The 16,713-nt window shown below is 36.8% G+C and overlaps 1 long non-coding RNA gene and 1 other non-coding gene across 2 annotated transcripts in view; both read right to left on the bottom strand.

Annotated features, from left to right (window-relative positions):
* LOC142530054 (uncharacterized) overlaps window positions 1–16,713 on the bottom strand; it is a 76,892-nt gene that overhangs the window by 5,884 nt on the left and 54,295 nt on the right. The gene's annotated exons all lie outside the window — the stretch shown is intronic.
* On the bottom strand, window positions 4,859–4,964 carry LOC142530260 (small nucleolar RNA R71). The gene has a single exon (XR_012816100.1). It is a non-coding gene; the product is annotated as a small nucleolar RNA R71 (small nucleolar RNA).

Raw genomic sequence — 16,713 nt, 5'->3', positions numbered from 1 at the left:
GAGTGTATTTCACTGTGAGCTGCCTTTGAATTCCATTCTCCTTACAGTGATTCATGAATGCATTGTATATAAATTCTCCACCACGATCTGTCCTTAGAGTCTTTATTAAATAACCACTCTTACGTTCAACAAGAGCCTTAAACTGAAGGAAAATTGAGAATGCCTCTGATTTTTCACACAAGAAATATATCCACATCATCCGAGTAAAATCATCGACAAACAATAAGAAATACCTCTTGTTGCTTACTGAACTAGTCCGAGTAGGACCAAAAATATCGGCTGTACCAATTCTAATGGAGCTTTTGCACACCATGCAGATTTGGGAAATGGAAACCTGTGCAATTTCCCATATATACACCCTTCATAGATTTTATTGTCTTTCTCAACACTCGGAATTCCAACAACCATATTTTTTGACTTTAGCAAATGTAGTCCCTTATAACTCAAGTGTCCATATCTCAAATGCCACAAATAAGAATCATGACATGTTTCATGCTTAAGTGCAAAACTCTTATCAAAAGGCATGATGAGACGAAAAACTTTGTTGCTAGCCATGTCAATCTTAGCAACAGTCAAATTTTGTTTCTTATCAATAATCATGCATGCATCGTCACCAAAATGAACCAAATAACCCTTTTGAATAAGTTGACCAACACTTAGCAGATTCTGAGCTAGATTTGGCACATAAAGAACATCTGAGATGTGTTTTTTGTTACCTTGCTTGGAGTAAACCTCGATGGTGCGTTTCCCTTCCACCTTTTGTATCTTGCCATCTCCAAGCTATACCTCAGAAGAAAAATTTCTGTCAAGTTCCACAAAGCTGTCAAGCTTACTCGTCATGTGGTTACTACAACCACTGTCAATATACCAAACATTTTGATCTTCAGTTTCAGCGCTCATGCAAGTGTAGAACATGAGATCTTCTTTTTCTTCCTTTGAAATGTTGGCATGCTCTTTTCCTTGTTTCTTTTGATGTCAACAATATCTTTGAGAATGATTACGAATCCGGCATCTTGTACACTTGAAACGACAATCTTTCGAATTGTGATTATCCTTCTTACATATGATGCAATAAGGACCATCATGATAATTTTTTCGCACCTCACTTCTTTGTTCATCTTTTCCTCGATCATTTCTCTCCCACTTTCCTTTGCCACTTGGATTTTTATTCTGCCATGAATTCTTTGAAGTTCCAAAATTACTTGGTTTCTTATCAGAAAATCCGACTTTGGATTGAAATGCCTGCTCCAAAGGTTGTTTTGATGACCGATTAATTCTTCCTTCATGTGCTTGAAGAGAGCTCATTAATTCAAACATAGACAAGTTGGAAAGATCTTTCGATTCTTCGATTGCTGCAACACAATGATCGAACTTTGGTGGTAAACTTCGCAAGATTTTCTCGACCACTCGTTTGTCTTGAATATTATCTCCAAGGCTTTGAATATTATTCACAATTTCTGCAACTCTGGAGAAAAAACTTATGATATTTTCTCTTTCCTTCATCAAGAGATTATCTAAATCTCTCCATAGAGATTGAAGCTTGATAGACACAACTTTATCATTTCCATGAAATTCTTGTTGCAAGACTTCCCATGCTTCCTTTGTTTTTCTTTTGTTGAATATTCTAGGGTAGATAGATTTACTAACCCCTTGCTTTAAATACCGAAGTGCAGTAGCATCTTTCTTCTGATCTTGTTTGTATTTATTTTGTTGATCTTGACTCCAATCTGCACCATCTTCGGTAGGTGGTTCTGGATAATCATTTTCAATGATATCCCATAAATATTCGGAGATTAAGAAATCCATCATTTCGGTGCTCCAATAATCATAATGCTCTCCTTCAAATATGGGTACCTCTGTTGAAGATTATTTAAACATTGTGATCTACAAATTTCCAGCCATTGCAATATGTATTGCTAGTGTAACAAATGAAAACAAAGTGGACTTAGTAATTTCTTCTTTGTGGGACCCGTGTAAGGAGGCAACCAATTGCAAGCAAATTGTTGGAATTTGCTTACGTGAGCAGAAACAAGTAGTTTGAAGAAATAGGTAACTTCTGAAAAATTGTTGCCACTTATTACGGCAAAAGAAATACTAACAAGGCTTACTTTCAAAAGCTCTGATACCAAATTTGAAGGAGCACAGCGGAATAAAATTTTGAAGTAGCAATTCAAGTGATGCAATACACTTGATTATATTTTTGGATTAAAAAATATGAAGATTACATAAGCAATTTATAGACCCAGTCTCACATTTTTCAAGACTTATTTACTCCACACATTAACTAGCTATTTAAACTTCCTAGATGGCTTTCAAAGTACTAGTAAATATTCAAGAAAGTGACTCTAGAAATTACAAATTATTTTAACATATTCGAGGTCGCTTGAGCTTATTTTTTCAAGATTATCTGTTTTCTTGGGCCAATTTATTGTAAGGCAAATATGATAAAAAAAATTCCTTTTAGAAGGTTGCACCCTAAACCCATTGATTTATTTCGAAAGTTTGGTTTTCAGGATTTGATAGTTGTTTGATTTTTGTGTGTGGTGTTGATGTATATTTTTCCAAAACTTTTTTTCCAGATTTTAACTCAATATTAATGTTTGTGCAAGGGTCGGTTTATCTTTCACATTAGTTCTATTTATATATTACTCGATGTTTGTAATTTTCTTTTCATCAAACCTTACATATTGATTAGCACATATTAGTTTACATTGAATGATTTTGCTTATTTAATTATATGATTTTGTGTTTAAAGTTGTATTGAACCAAAAAGATTAGTGAATGATAGGTGTTGTTTTTACGTGTTTTATTACATTAATTTTGTGTGTGTTTGCATTGTGTGTGCATGCATTTCATATATATTTTTTTCGTTTTAGAATTAACATATGCATATGATCGTGTCTAACTTGTACGTGATGAATTTGCAGGTGAAATGATCGGAGAACTGAAATCGGGACAGAAATATGCAAGCCACAAGAAATTGGCAGAAAAGCTGACGCCCGAGCGGTATAATCTTACCGCTCAAGCGCGAGGATGGATCTCTGGAAGTGCTGACAGAAGAGTTGGCGCCTGAGCTGTAGGATCTTACCGGTCGCTCCTACCGCTCAAGCGCGAGTGGTGCATGTGCCAAGTGAAGATTACAAAAGACTCGGCGCTCGGGCGGTAGAATCTTACCGCCCTAGCGGAACTAATTTTGGAAAAAATTCTTGAGGATGATTTCTTGCTTTTTGTGAGATGCTTACCAAGGGAGGCTGTACAAAAGACCTTAGGGCACAAAAATTCACATTATTCAGTAGCCACCAAGGTTTGGAAGAGAGAAAAGGCTTGGAGGAAGCTTGGAGTTGAAGATTTCATGATTTCGGGGCAACATTCTTCGCATTTTCATCGCGTCTAGTATTTCAAGTTTATTTTCTCTTATTTAAATATTGTTTTGCTTAGTTTGATCATGAATTCAAATAGTTAATTTTCATTATTTGTTGGGATTTAAGGGGATCCTACCCCGAAATCGAGTTTAGTTGATTCATCTATCGACTTTTGATTCATTTTTTTTTTGTGCTATTATTTTTATTGCGCTGTTGAAGCGTAGCTAACTTTAATAAAGATATCATATTGCGAGTGATTTCGAGAGAATAGCCCGTGATAGGAACGAGTTGCATAATCCGTGGATTTACAATTTACATAGAAATATGAAGTCGGCTACACGTTGATAGTCTTAGTGCAGTAGGTCGAAAGCTAGGAGATTTCATAGAACGACATGCAATTCACCTTTGATAAATAATTAAAGTGATTTAATTACTTCATTGAGTCGAATAGTTTGGCATAGCTCGAGATGACGTGTTCAATTGGATAGGAAATCTCGTCGAAAGAATATATCATTTGTCGAACAAATTAAGTAGATTAGCGAGGGATAGGTGAACCGAGATTCCCAACAAATTCATTTCTCATTGAACTTTAATCGATCATTTTAGCTTATTTACTTCATCATTTAATCCTTGAACCATTTCATTGAGTTTTTATTTAATCATTATAGTAGTAAACAATCATCCAAATTATCGTTGCTAAAGATTTTAATAACTGAGAATAACAACTGTGAAATATAGTCTCTAGAGGAACGATACTCGTACTCTCGTACACTATATTATTACTTGACATCGTGCACTTGCGATTATTTCGAGCTTGAATTTTATAAATTTTTACTAAGGATTTTACAGTGCAAGTTTTGCTCGATCAAGTTTTTTGCGTCGTTGCCGGGGACTGTTAATCCACAATTTTATTTTTAATTATTTACTTTAGCATTCTTTATTTTGGTTTGTTTGACACCTTCAATTTCTTTGCTTATATCTCTTTTGGTGCATGCAAAAGTCTTTTGAATCTAAACTTGAGGTATTCGATCCTGAGATTGAAAGAACCCTTCGCAGGCGAAGATAACAACAGGGGCTTAAAGACATGATGAACAGGTACGAGCGTGAAGAAGAGCATCATGAAGACCTACAGGTCGAGGAGCCAAGGCGTATACCCATGCTGGAGTACGCACAACCAAGCATAGTGCGACCAACCATTAGGGCAAACCAGTTTGAGATCAAGCCGGAAATTATTCAGATGATTCAGAATACTGTCCAATTTGGGGGAACTGCGCCAAATGTCCCAAATACTCACATCGCAGACTTTCTTGAGATTTGCGATACTTTTAAATTCAATTGAGTTTCTGATGATGCTGTTAGATTGTGTTTGTTTCCTTTCTCTTTACATGAAAAAGCTAAAGCAAGGTTAAACTGCTTGCCTGTAGGTTCCATCACTGCTTGGGAGGACATGGCAAGAAAATTTCTCATCAAATACTTCATTCCCTCTAAGACCATGAAGTTGCGGGCATATATAACTACCTTCGCCCAATTCGAGCCAGATTCCTTATATGAGGCATGAGAGCGCTACAAAGATTTACTGCGGAGATGCCCACATCACGAACTGCCTCTTGGGTTAGTAATTCAAACTTTTTATTATGACTTGCTCACTGCCAATCGTACTATGATGCTGCCTATGGGAATTTGTTGAGAAAAACCGCTGAAGAAGGATATGAATTGTTATAGGAGATGGCTGCCAACAGTTATCATCCTCAATCTGAGAAGAACAATCAGAGAAGGAGTACATGAGTTCACCAGGTAAGTGATTTTTCTGCGGTTGCTGCTCAATTAGAGGCTTTGAGTAGGAAAATAGATAATATGAATGTTGGTTGTACGGCCATGAGAGTGCAAGAGATCTTCTGTGATGGTTGTGGAGGTGAGCACTTCACAAAGGATTTCCAGACAAGAAATACTAATTATGTGCAAATGAGGCACCAGTGAACCATGTGGGGACTCAAAACCGTCCTATGAATGATCCATATTCGAATACGTACAATCCTGGATGGAGACATCACCCAAATTTCTCATGGGGTAGTCAAAACAATCAGGGCCGCCCACAAGGAGTCCAACAATATGGGGAGCGACCGATGTATAGATCTGAGCCTCGAGAGGAGAAATCTAATTTAGAGTAGATGATGACTCAATTTATGTCTGCAACGGAAACTAGACTACAAAATCAAGATGCAGCTCTCAAAAGCTTGAAAACTCAGATAGGACAGCTGGTCAAGATAATTTCACGCAGAGATCCGGGCACCTTGCCAAGCAACCCGAGACTAATCCTAAAGAGCAAGTGAATGCCATTGAGTTAAGGAGTGGGAAAAATTTAGAGTCAGAGGATGGCGCATAAAGCCACTCACAAGAGGAACTAGTCGAAACATCCAAGGGTAAGTCTTCTAACTCTACACCTGCACCCACTACACAATCTAAAATCTTTATTCCTCCGCCTTTTCCAGCAGCATTGAAAAAAGCTAAAATTGATGTGCAATTCTGTAAGTTCCTTGAAGTATTTAAGAAATTGCACATTAATATTCTTTTTGTTGATGCTTTGATGCAAACGCATAGTTATGCTAAATTTTTTTAAGGACATCTTAGCAAATAAGAGGAAGTTCAAAGACCATATGACGGTAAACTTAACTGCAAACTACTCTGAAATGGTGCAAAACAAGATCCCACCAAAACTAAAAGATCCAGGGAGTTTTTCTATTCCTTGCGTGATTGGTGATATTGTTTTTCATAAAACTTTGTGTGATCTTGGTGCAAGTCACTACAAGAAAAAAGACATACGACAACGGTGAAAAACCGTTGTCATATGCCCTGAAAAACCGTTGTTAAAATCCCTGTGGTTAAAGGGTTCACTCAAAGACAATAGTTTTTCACCGTTGTTGTAGCTACAATTTGCTACAGTTTTTCAACAGTCGCAAGGGAAAAAAACCTTCGGAAAAAAAATAGCGACGGATTTAGTGACGGTTTTTTCATGATTTCCGTCGCTAATATTTTCAGTAGAATAAAAAAAATTACTTTTAATAATTTAACAAATAAAAAAAAATTACAATTTGACTATGTTAACAATATTAATGAACTTAACTAACACTTAAAAATTTACTAAAAATTAAAGCGAATACCCTAAATCGAAACTAAAATTGTGTAAGAGAGAAAAATTTTAAGTGTTGTGAAGTGGTGTGGAGGAAAATGAGCCGAAAGTGCGGATACTTATAGATAATTTGCGACGATTTTTGCTTAAATTGTCGCTAATAGCAACGGTAATTGCAAAATCGTCTCAAATTTTAATTAGCGACGGTTTTGTCGCTAATTTAAAACATGCGACGGTTTTATTTAAAACTGTCGCTACATTTAGTAACGGTTTTATGCAAAATCGTCGCTATTTTTAAATTAGCGACGGATTTGCTGAAACCGTCGCTAATTTTAGCGATGGTTTCAGCAAAAACCGTTGTCTTTTTCTTAAAAAACGCACATACGACAATGGTTTTCACAAAAACCGTTGTTAAAAAGCATACGACAACAGTTTTAGCAAAAACCATTGTCGTATGTGCATTGTTATTTTGGTTTTTTCTTGTAGTGAGTGTTAACCTTATGTCTTTGTCTGTACGTAGGAAACTTGGATTGGGAGAGCCTAAGATAACAAGGATGTCTTTGCAGTTAGCACACAGATCTGTCAAATATCCATGAGGAGTCATAGATGATGTATTAGTGAAAGTGGGAAAGTTTATCTTTCCAACAGATTTTGTGGTGCTTTATATGGAAGATGATAGGGAGATGCCTTTGATTTTAGGAAGATCGTTCCTTGCAACTGACAAGGCCGTGATTGATGTACAAGAAGGGAAGTTGAGATTGAGAGTGGGAGAGGAGAAAATCAATTTTAATGTTTTTAACTCTATTAAGCACACACTGCACACTAATGATTGTTTTATAGTTGATTCTTTAGATCCATTTGTGTGTCATTTTGTGCAGGATGCTATGAAGGACCCATCGGAAGCCAGTCTCACGACTGAATTGAAGGAGAATGAACTTGATGAAGAAAAATCTGAAAGAGTGGCATACTATAATGTCAACTATCCATGGAAGAAGCCAATAAGGATGAAATTGGATGATTCGGGGGTTCGAAGAGACTTGACCCCTCAGAAGTTAAGCATTGAGGAACCGTCAACACGTGAGCTCAAACCATTGCCTCCACACCTGAAGTACGTGTAATTAGTGCATACAAAGCTAGCACCTGACAAGTGCATCACGCAGAGAGAATTCAAAGAAGGTGAAGTGGTGCTGCTGTACAACCCCAAGTTGCGCCTGTTTCCTGGAAAACTAAAATCAAGGTGGACTGGCCCCTACATGATTGCCAAGGTATTCCCATAGGGAGCCATAACTATGAGAGATGGGAAAAATGAGTCATTCACAGTCAATGCTCAAAGACTGAAGCAATATTTAGGTGGCACAGTGGAGCCACAAATTGGAGTCACTCGATTCCACAACAATCAAAGCTGAGAGAGACTTACAATCTAGCTCTAGACTATAAATTGAAAATTAATTTCTTTCCCTTCCCACTAATTTTTTATTTAGTTGCGTTTTTAAATTAGATCTTGATTGTTTTTATTTATTAATAAAAAAAAGAAAAAGTAAACAGCAGGGGGATGCACTAGAGTACCACTGTCGGAACATGACGAGGACGGGCATTGATCAGGAGAGTTCACTGTTTCCATTTCTTTTCGTTGTTATTTTCGGCTGCATTATGTTTTTTTAGTTATCATCATTGTTTCATTATGTCATTTACATTGCATTTGTTTCTGTGTTAGGCATCTGCGTGTCGTTTATATGTTTCAGTCTTTTGTGTAATGGGGACATTGCACACGCTTAGTATGAGGGGGTTGGCTGGGTTGTGCATTGCATGTGTTGTTAATTGATGGAGAAGCAAATACGTTGTTAGCCGATGATGATTTTGGGCTTGATGAATTACATGTTTCGCAGTCTTGTCACTTGTATTTTAATACCCATTCATCATGAACTATGAATTTTTATATGCATATATTGTGGGTTTTGGTAGTTGTGTGAATGATAGTCGAGTTTAAAAATTGGTGGGAGAAACTAAAGAGACATGAGATGCGAGTAGAATTTGAATGAATGTCTGTTGAAATGAGTGACTGACCAGTAGCATGAACTTGAGTAGAAAACTGAAATAAACCTGGAATAACCTTCTTCCCAATCGTGCATAGAACCTGAAAATTCATCCCTATGCCAAATAAATGAACATGCCTTATATTCAGAGCCTAGGGAGTACACATGAGAATACCTATTCCAAAAAAAGTGAAAAAAAGGGAATGCAAGGTGTGGGGGAGCCAAAAAGGGATGAAATCCTATCCCTAGGTTGAAAATATGGAGATTTAAGGCGCTGATGAATGTCGGATGAAAATTCTGGCAAGTGCATAATGAAAATGATCGATGTACTCCCAAATTTTTTGGACCATTTGAGCACATGTTGACGTTACCCACCTTAATATCGTTGTACAACCATGAAATTCTACTACATTGTGTTTATTGGTTGGTCACAAATAGAAACGGAACTAAGGAGAGTGAAAACTTGTGTTGAATTGTTGATTTGGTGACTCACGTGATTTACGAACAAAGCTATATGAAGTACGAGATAGTAGAACCCACGACACACACACGAACACATTTCTGTCCAAATAAAAACATGTGGTGCTTTAAAAGGGGTGGTAATGGGTGTTGTGATTTGACTAATGAGATGTAGTTCAAAAACCTACAGAGGCATGAGACGCCAGTTGCTGTTTTTCCATCGATTTAGTTGGTTTAGTACGTTTATTTGGTGTCTTACTTTGTGTCATAGTTGTGTTCTATGATCTATTTTGCTTGAGGGCAAGAAAAAGGTCAGTATGAGGGGATTGATAGGTGTTGTTTTTACGTGTTTTATTGCATTAGTTTTGTGTGTGTTTGCATTGTGTCTGCGTGCATTTCATATACATTTTGTTCGTTTTAAAATTAGCGATTTTAGTTTTTTTTTATCTATATCTATCAAAACTTGTTCACCGAACATACTCTAGATCGAAATTGTGGGGACACAAATTGGGAGAATTTGTACCTACTTTAAACATATGATCGTGTCTAACTTGTACATGATGAATTTGCAGGTGAAATGACCGGAGAACTGAAATTGGGACCGAAATATGCAAGCTTCAAGAAATTGGCAGAAAAGCTAGCGCCCGAGCGGTAAAATCTTACCGCTCGAGACCGCTCCAGCGCGAGGATGGATCTCCGGAAGTGCTGACAGAAGAGTTGGCGGCCGAGCGATAGGATCTTACCGCTTGAGCGGGAATGGTGCCTGTGCCAAGTGAAGATTACAGAAGACTCGGCGCTCGGGCGGTAGATTGTTACCGCTCGAGCGCTAGTACCGCAAATTGGGATCGAAGTTACAGAGGACTCGACGCTCGGGCGGTAGAATCTTACCGTCCGAGCGAAACTAATTTTGGAAAAAATTCTTGAGGATGATTTCTTGCCTTCCGTGAGATGCTTACCAAGGGAGGCTCCACAAAAGACCTTTGGGCACAAAAATTGTGGGAACCCGGACGCTAATTCATGTCTTAATCATTATTAATGTCAAATATAACAATTAAGAAAAGTGGGACTAATTTTTTTTTCCTTTTTAAATTATAAATGCGGAAACGTAACAGTAATCTATCTGATATACATGTCAAAGTCAAAGTACAATCATGTACTGCATGTCTCTATCTCAACTAGGTTCAACGACTATATATTCAGTGCTGAATCCTATTCTGCTTCTGGGCCCAGATCTCCACGCTAACTAAAATCTCTCATCTTTTTCCTGATTCTGATCCTGTCCCACCTGTTTTCATGCACACATACAAACAAGACAACAGCCGGATAACTCCGGTGAGAATTACATTCCCAGTATAAATCATGTATACATGCATTTCATATAAACAGATATAACAGCATGAAACAAATATTCATAACATGTATCAAAATCAGAAACATGAATCAATACAAACTCTTAATCACACTCTGTGACTCTTAGACTCTGACTCGACTCATCCTAATCTAGGGATCCCGATCTGAATAAGAACGCAACGTTCTCCCATCTACTTTACCCCAGCTAGATGGTGGTACGTTCTTAGTCCCAGACTTTGGCTGTCTATATTGAAGATCTGCAATAGGAGTCGGTCTTCTCCTCAGTCTATCGATATATATCCAAAAGTCCAGTGACTTGGCGGTTCTGCCATGGCGGTTCTGCCAAAGGCTAGGCGGATCTGTCCAACTCTAACTCATGCTTTGCTATAGACCAATAGACTAAGCATATCAATATTAAGCATTGCAAATATCAAATGCAATAATCATTCAGTATGTGATTTTGGAAAACTCAAGTCAAATCTAACTCGAGTTGTGCAATCCCGCATCAACATTTATACCTTTCGTTTCATTCTATCGATCTGGCTCTGTCGAAGTCTCGAACTCACTGCCTGTCAAATCAATCTGGCAATAACAATATCGAATACACTGTATCAATGTATAACTCAATTCAAGACCTGTTCTGATAAATACTCAAATCAAACATAATCTGATCCATATCAATGATATCATGATACAATCTCAATCAATACTGAATCTGATCAAAATCAATCTATTGATGTTTCGACGGCATAACAATACAGTCTCGGTAATCCCGTCAATCTCAACATCAAAGATATAATACCACAACTCATAATCGATATTAATACGAATCATAATCTTCAATAATCACAGATAACAATCGCAAATTTGTATAATCTTGATCATACCAACTCTAAAAATCATAATAATTATATAATCAGTCCGTTTTTCGATCTGACTTCAATTATATACTGATCAGTATACCCAGAACACAATATATCAGTCAAATCATAATTCCCCCAATATCATAATTTCAAACGATATCAGAATTCAATAAAACTTACGTCCTGTTGTAGCTGTCGTCGCTAGGAACTCGGTACTGTACTCGGATTCAAATTCGGACGGCCGGATCGTTCATAATTCAAAATCTAAAATCAAAAGCTTACGAATTCCTCAGATTTTCAATTCTTTCTCCTTTTCTGGTTGTTGAGAAAATGAACGATTGTATATATATATTGCATGAAATGGTACAAGTGGCTCGTTGCATGTTCTGCACGTCTCGCGCATATGCGCGAGACCTACTGGTCTCGACGCTTGGCTTATTTGCTATGCGCGACTTATCTCCGCGCATATGCGCCGAGCTTTCTGTCCTAGCCCTTGTGGTATCTACCACCTCGCGCATATGCGCGCCTTATCTCGCGCATAGGCGCGAGGTCTTCTGCCTCGGCATCAAGCTTCTTGCGCATATGCGCGCCTTTCTCCGCGCATGTGCGCGCAAATTTCTGTCCTCCACATCTAACCCAAGTCTTCTCACGTCATTTCAATTAATATCTCATCAATTGCACTTTAGTCCCTAAAATCTTCATTAATTGTAATTCTGTCTATTAATTCATATATAATTACAGTGCTCAAATCTCACAATTATGTCTCGGAATATTCCGTCATAATCATCTCAAATCAATATCAATAATCGCGGCTTAACAGAAATAAAATCTCGGGCCTTACAAAAATTCACATTATTCAGCAGCCACAAAGGTTTGTAAGAGAGAAGAGGCTTGGAGGAAGATTGGAGTTGAAGATTTCAAGATTTCCGGGCAACATTCTTCCCATTTTCGTCCCATCTAGTATTTCGAGTTTATTTTCTCTTATTTAAATATTGTTTTGCTTAGTGCAAATTGATCGCTTAGTGGACCACCCCACCATTTCAGGGAAGTGTTTTGTGTTTATGTTTTTCTCTTATTTAGTTATTTTGCATTACACTAAGGACAATGTAAATTTTAAAGTGTGGGAGGGGGTGTCTGTCTTTTGGCGAAAAAGCACTTTGCATTTCCAGTATCCTTCATCTTGCATCATGAATTTTTTTTAATACATGAGTGCAAGAAACCCCGAATTGTTGACTAAGATTTGGATTACAAGAAAGATTTAAATGTGTCTAGGATTTAAAGGAAATACCACAATTGCAAGTCGTAGAAACGAGGAATTAATAGTTTTGTATCAAGACTTTGAAACAAATTACATGCACTTATGTCAATGCATTTGAATCAAATGTGAATGAAGTAAAGGTATACACCATACACGAGAGATGTGAGCTTGTCTGAAATTATGAGAGATACATGAAACAATGTAGAACTTGCCTAATTACCCTTCAAGGTGAAAATACGGATGACGATGGCTTAGGAATGATTTAGGCGATCTTTTGACTATTTGAGCCTTTCGAGCTAACCAAATACATCATTTTTTCTCTAGAGTCCTCTTTGAGAGTAATTTGAAAATCGAGTGGAATGTGCCAAATGCGCACAAATTAACCACAATCGTAATTTCTTCGAAATTTCACATTAACTACACTAATTAACCAACTCATACACTATTCCTACTTAATTTTGAGAGAAATATTTTTTTTTTGCGCTTATAAATCTGAAAAACTCCAATGTTTGAAGATAAAGCTCTAATGACCATGGAGTTTGTGAAAAAAATAAGAAAAATAGTGTGATATGTACATAATTTTGAAAAAAAAGTATTGATCCAGAAGGGAGATAAGAAATTTCATGGGAAGTTAGAATATGGAAAAGACAATGAAATTCAATAAAGGAAGAGATTTGGATATGGAATGCGCTTTATCGAAGAATTATGTACTTCTCTTATTTTTGAGTCACTTAACTTTTATTGTATCCGTGAGCCATGAACTAAATTTATATGATTATAAAGACCTTTTAACCAAGCCAAAATTGTCAAACATTAAGTGGAGAAGAGTATGAATGGCAATCCTATGGAACGTTTCATGAGAGATTGAGTGAAAAAGAGATGAGTGATACAATTGAGAGCAACTTTTAATTGAACACAATTGAGAATTATTATGTTTGACCGACACAAAAATCACATTTCATTTTTTTATCCATCCTAGTTAACGTCTTGAGTCTTGAAGTTCTTGTGAAGGTAAAATTCTTTAATTTCTGAAGCACTTTTCTTTCAATCGAGTTTGATGGGTTGTGGGGACCCGAACTTAATTCAGTTCTTAATCACTTTCTGGGAATAATTAATCAATTAAAATAAACAGGATCTAAATTTTTTTTTTTAAATACGAGAGTACGCAGCATATGAAATAAGTCATATCTCATTTACAAGATCACTATTCAGATCTAAGTACAAGTCCTGTACAATCATAAATCATAATAACTACTGTTTCTTCACTACATCTCAGGTGATATAACAGATATACTCCTAAGTCCGGATCTCCACGCTAACTGTCTTCTCTCATCCTCTTCTTGACCCTGATCCAGCCCCACCTGTTGTCATGCACACATACAAAACAAGACAACAGCCGGATAACTCCGGTGAGAATAAATCTCAGTATAAACAATGTAAACATATAATTATATAAAAACATATATAAACGCATAAATAATATATCATTAACATGTAGCAACTCAACAAACATGAATGATATAAAACTGTAAATCAACTAGTCATCACAGACTCGACTCAAACAATGCGTCGTCTCAGACTCGACTCAACTCTAACCTAGGGATCCCAATGTCTGGATATTGATAATTATATCGAATCTCAGTCGATAGGAATGAATCAACCCTAAACGGCATCGATATAATTCATATATCCAGTGTCTGGGCGAAACAGCCGCAGAATTGACGAATCAGTCAAGAATTAAGCGAATCAGCCAATAACTAGACGAATCAGCCAGTAATTAAGCGAATCAGCCAAAGTTTAGATGAATAAGTCGATAACTAGACGAATCAACCAATAACCAGACGAATCAGCCGGTGACTAGGCGAATCAGCCAATGACTAAACGAATCAGTAGTCAATGCATGCAGTGGCTATAAATCAATAGACTATAAACATCAATCTCATCAATTACAAATATCAATGTAATAAACTAAGTATGTGATTTAGGGAGACTCGAGTCAAACCTCACTCGAGTTGTGCAATCCCAACTCAACATTAATTTATACCTTTCTTTCTGATACTCTGACTCTGTCGAAGTCTCGAACTCAAAGCCTGTCAATACTCAATGTCCAGTTGAAGCCTGCGTCGATACGAACACAGTACCGAAGTCGGATTCAAAATCAGACGGACGGATCGAAATATAAAGGCGTAATAATTTCTGGAGGCTTCTCGATTTCTCTCCTCCTTTTCTACTGAATTCTGAAGGTTTGTATACATATATATATTCACACGTTGCATGTCCAAGCAACGTGTTAGCTTTTCCTCAATTCTGGTTGGCGCTCGGGCGGTTATAAATTCCCGCCCGGGCGCTTGCTCGGCGCTCGGGCGGTTAATCTTTACCGCTCGGGCGCGGAAGTTTCTGTCGAGATACTCGGCTGAACATCTCCTGGCGCTCGGGCGGTAATATTCTACCGCTCGGGCGCCAAACATTCTGTCCAAACTCATGGTGCATTGGCGCTCGGGCGGTTCTTTTCTACCGCTAGGGCGCAAGATGTTCGGTCCAACATCTTGGCTTATATGTAACGATGCCCTGCTTCTTCATTTGAGTTTCTATAACCTCAATTATGTCAATTAATCAACGTCTGATTACAACAATTAAATCTCGGGCATTACATGGGTTTTGGTTGGTGGATTTGAGGTTGATGGTGTCATGTGTTGAATTGAGCTTTGAATACTTTTTCTGAATTTTGCTGGAAGACGATCAAAAACTAAAATGTGGGAGGCTAGATAAGCATAAAAAGTATTGTCATTTTGTAGTTTTTACGTCGTTTTGCGCTTATTTGGCGTATTTGCATCCTAGTTTTGTAGTTATTAATTGAATTACTTTTATATCATGTGGTGTTGAAAAAAATGCAAAAATACGGAGAGAACTGGTAGAAAAGCCAACAAAATGATGCCACACAGCCCTCGAGAAGTGCCCGAAAAGTTAGAGAAAGGATGAAAGAGAAACCCACATGGACATGCATTGACATTGGATTAAAGAAATTGCATGGTGCACTAGTGAAAGAATATTAAATTCATATTGTTCTTGTACTCTTCTTTTAGGTAGCATGACATGTTTTTCGTTGAATTTCATAACTTACCTTGATGGTCTAAAAATAAATGTAAATAAATTCTTATTTATTGCAACTTGTGAGATTATCTTACCCTTATGTATTGCTTTCTTGCACTTAATAAGCAGCTGAAATTTAAAATTTAAAATGAAATTTAATTTGACAATCAAATATTTATTGGACTTCGTTTGATTCAAATCTATCCATAAGGTGTTTAGAGTTTTTTTCTATAAGATATTTTGAGTTTAATTATCTTGGTATTCAAAAACAATTGCACCAAACTAGTACGAGATTAACGGATATAGTTCTTTATGTAAATATTTTCGAACAATCAACTGGATTGTCCTACGTTCTTCAATATTCTGATATGGTCCACGATCAAAGTCTGCACTCCTCTTATAGATCACACTAGAGATCTTAAAGAAATTCTGCGTTGAGAACAGATCGCCAGAAAAAGGGGGGTTGCGGTGGCGGCGACTGGGCAGCAGCGATGCACCCGCGATGGAAGGGTGGCTCTGTCGAGACTCGGTTCTCCAAGAAAAAGGCAGCAGAAATTATGTTTGTTAGGGGAGAGAATTTTTTTTCTTGTATTGTATATTTATCGACTCATGATAAATAATATTTATTATATTTCAAACCTTGAATCGTATTTCTATTAGGATTCCACACAATCTAGTGTTTTATCTCTTTTCAAAGTCTCTACTTATATCTTTTCAATTTTTTTATTAAAATATTACACGATATGATATTAATTAATTATTAACTCGAGTATCTAGACAGTGTAGAATATTCCTTGACAATTTTGACTTAGTAGTCAAATACTAGTAATTATTATTTAATAAGAAAATTTTAAATTCACTAATTAATTAATTGTGGCTTCATCACAATCACGATCGACGACCAATCATCGACAATGTGACAAGGGTACAAGTCTCTCTGTTATGGTGAAAAGTGAAAATTACGAAAATCAAATTTTTCATTAATTCTGTTTTGAAAGCTGCCTATTTTGGAACTTCTTTCACTAAATTCGGGAGTTGCGCTTTCATCACTTAATTAGCAGCCATGCTAACTTATACAACTTTCAAATATAAAAATTACTTATAAACTTCTTTATAAGCAACTAGTTTGATCTTCATCAAACTAAAGTTATCAAATCCAACTTCTTGAATT

Source organism: Primulina tabacum, chromosome 16, assembly GCF_025594145.1.
Source record: "Primulina tabacum isolate GXHZ01 chromosome 16, ASM2559414v2, whole genome shotgun sequence".
In the NCBI taxonomy this organism is placed as follows: Eukaryota; Viridiplantae; Streptophyta; class Magnoliopsida; order Lamiales; family Gesneriaceae; genus Primulina; species Primulina tabacum.
The sequence above is the reverse complement of the archived record's forward strand: the minus strand, read 5'-3'. Positions and strand labels throughout refer to the sequence as shown.